The following is a 3,624-nucleotide window of genomic DNA, read 5'->3' on the forward strand; positions in this document are numbered from 1 at the left end:
AATTTAATGTGACTGAACCAGTTGAAATTAAAAAATAACTGGCCCAAAGTCAACATTTTTAGCCCATGAACATTCACACTAGTACTTGATATATGCACCATGATTTTGAGCAGGAAGATCTCTTTTTCATTTCTTTCAAATCTCAAGTGATGCAAGTGACAAAAAAAAAAAAAAAAAAAAAAATGGCAGTGGGAGGGTTATTCGTTTTGGCTATTATAACTTACATTTACATTTATTCATTTGGCAGACGCTTTGATCCAAAGCAACTTACAAAAGAGGAATGATATATCATAAGGGATTCATCTTCAGGAGACAGTGGTATGAAATGTGCTGCATTACAAAGTTTCACTAGCATCAGAATAGTAGAATCCAAGACAGATTAGAGTGCAACAAGAATACAGTATATATAATAAAAAAAGTACTTTTTTATGAGTGAATGGTTTAGTGCTTATGGAAAAGACGTTTTTAGCAATTTTTTGATGACAGAGAGTGAGTCTGCTTCACGGATGGAGTTGGGAAGGTCATTCCACCAATGTGGTACAGTGAAACCGGAAGTCTGGGAAAGTGTTTTGGTGCCCCTTTGTGTTGGTGCAACAAGGCACCGCTCATTAGCCGACCGCAGGATTCTGGTGGGAACATAGCTCTGCAGAAATGATTTTAGGTATGCTGGAGCATACTCGGTGACTTCTGTATGCCAGCATCAGAGCCTTGAATTTGATATGTGCATCAACTGGCAGCCAGTGAAGAGAGACAAGGAGTGGTGTAACATGCACTCTCTTTGGTTCATTAAAGACCAGACATGCTGCTGCATTCTGGATCATTTGCAGGGGCCTAATTGCACATGCAGGGAGGCCTGCAATGAGAGTGTTACAGTAGTCCAGTCTAGTTATGACAAGTGACTGAATAAGAAGTTGTGTAGCATGTTCAGAGAGGAAGGGTCTTTTTTTCTGATATTGTAATGTAAATCTACATGATCGTGCTGTCTTTGAGGTGGTCTGTGAAATTAAGTTGGTTATCGATGGTTACCCCTAGATGTCTGACCATTTTGGAGGGCGTTACTGTAGTTGAACCCAGCTGAACAGTGATGTTGTGTTCAACAGCAGAGTTGGCTGGAAAGACAAGGAACTCAGTCTTCGCTGGGTTAAGTTGCAGGTGGTGTTCCTTCATCCAGGCCAAGATGTCTGCCAAAGAGGCCGAGATTCGAGCAGTCACCGTGGTGTCAGTGGGCTGGAAAGACAAGTAGAGCTGTGTGTCAATGGCATAGCAGTGTTAAGAGAACCCATGTGCCTGGATGATGGGTCTCAGTGATGTTGTGTATATAGAGAAGAGAAGTGGCCCAAGCACTGAGCCCTGAGGTACACCAGTAAGTACCTGATGTGACTTGGACACCTCACTTCTCCAGTCTACCTTGAAGGACCTAACTGAGAGATAAAACTTAAACCAGTCAAGCACAGTTCCTGTGATGCCCAGAGTAGAGAGAGTGGAGAGTAGGATCTGATGGTTGACTGTGTCAAAGGCTGCAGAAAGGTCCAGTAGAATCAGGACGGATTATCTGGATCCAGCTCTCACCTGTCTCAGCGACTAAGTGACAGACAGTAGGGTTGTCTTGGTGGAATGTCCACTTTTGAAGCCTGACTGATTGTCATCCAGCAGCTTGTTCTGCGAGAGACAGGCAGAGATCTGATTGAAAACTGCCCTTTCAAGTGTTTTCGCCATGAATGGGATGAGAGAGACTGGTCTGTAGTGTTCAACTTGTGTGGGGTTAAGTGCAGGTTTTTTAATCAGCGGGGGTTACTCGAGCCTCCTTAAATGTAGTGGGAAAAATGCCTGTAAGTAGAGATGTGTTAATTTTGTGTGTGAGTGCAGGTAGGATGGACAGAGAGATGGCTTGGAGAAGGTGGGAAGGAATGGGGTCAAGGGGACATGTGGTGGGGTGGTTGGAGAGGAGGAGTTTAGAGACCTCATTGTCAGTCAGAGGAGAGAATATGGAGATAGAAGAGCTGCATACAGGAGGTAGATGTTTGAGGGGGTGTGGTGCTGAGAATGTATTGCTGATGTCTGTAACCTTATTAGTAAAAAATGTGGTGTAGACATCTGCTGTCAGTGAGGTATCAGATGGTGGAGGGGGAGGACCAAGGAGTGTGTTGAATGTTCTAAATAAGCTGCGGGCGGTGCTGTTGATCTTGTCCTGATAATAGGAAGTTTTTGCAGATTTAACATTATCTGAAAAATATGCAAGCAGAGACTGAGATTTATCCAGATCTGCTGGATCTTTAGATTTCCACCATCTCCTCTCAGCCACCCTGAGGTCAGTCCGATGTTCACGAAGAACATCAGAGAGCCAGGGGTTGGGCGGTGTAATACGTGATGGCCTAGAGGAGAGAGGACAGATGCTGTCTAGACAGGTTGTTAAAGTAGAGCCTAGTGTGTCTGTGGCTGTGTAAATCCAGGGTGGAAAATAAGTTTTGTGTGGGAATAGAAGTAGAGATAGCAGTGGAAAGGCATGTGGTGAAAGAGAACGGAGGTTACGGCAAAAGGAAACCAAAGGTGGAGTCTGTTTTAATATAGACGGGAGAGTCATGTTGAATTTAACAAAGCAGTGATCAGAGACATGTAAAGGTGTAACAAGAATATTTGTGTTGGGGGACCTGTGTAGCTCAGCAAGTAAAGACGCTGACTACCACACCTGGAGTAGCAAGTTCGAATCCAAGGCGTGCTGAGTGATTCCAGTCAAGCTTCCTATGCAACCAATTGGCCCGGTTGCTAGGGTGGGTAGAGTCACATTGGGTTAACCTCCTTGTGGTCACTATAATGTGGTTCTCGCTCTCGGTGGGGCGCGTGGTGTGTTGTGCGTGGATGCCGCAGAGAATAGCATGAAGCCTCCACACGCGCTAGGTCTCTGCAGTAACGCGCTCAACAAGCCACGTGATAAGATGCGTGGATTGACTGTCTCAGACGCTGAGGCAACTGAGATTCATCCTCCACCACCTGGATTGAGGTGAGTCACTACGCCACCATGACGACTTAGAGCGCATTGAGAATTGGGCATGCCAAACTGGGGAGAAAAGGGGAGAAAATCCAGCTGGTTGCCGATCTGCTAGTTGCTGTAGTGCTTAGTCTTTCCAAGTCAAATGAGGACAGAAGAGCATGAAGTTCAGTGGCTCTAAAGAACAGACTGATCAAAAAAGGACAGAGAACTTAAGAAAGAGGAATTTACATATGCATGTTTTTTAACAGTACTTTTGATGCACTAGCTACAGTATATTTTTGTATTCTTATCTTGATGTAAACAATTACACTTTACACATTCACACACAACTTTTCATAGATCATCTAAAAGACCTCCCAGATATTTGAAATTGATTATAATCTTTCATACAGACAGTTGGTTGTCACTTTGAGTTTTTATGTGTGTGCGCCTCTCTCTCTCTCTCTCTCTCTCTCTCTCTCTCTCTCTCTCTCTCTCTCTCTCTCTCTCTCTCTCTCTCTCTCTCTTGCTGTGCTACTTCCTCAAACAGGCGGGAAACCAAAAAAGAGAGGAGAGAAGAAAAAAAAAAGAACAGGCAAGGAAGTGGTATCTTGCAGCACTGCCTACATGCAGAGGCCTTGGAAAGTGAGATACAT

Source organism: Myxocyprinus asiaticus, chromosome 50, assembly GCF_019703515.2.
Source record: "Myxocyprinus asiaticus isolate MX2 ecotype Aquarium Trade chromosome 50, UBuf_Myxa_2, whole genome shotgun sequence".
Classification (NCBI taxonomy): Eukaryota; Metazoa; Chordata; class Actinopteri; order Cypriniformes; family Catostomidae; genus Myxocyprinus; species Myxocyprinus asiaticus.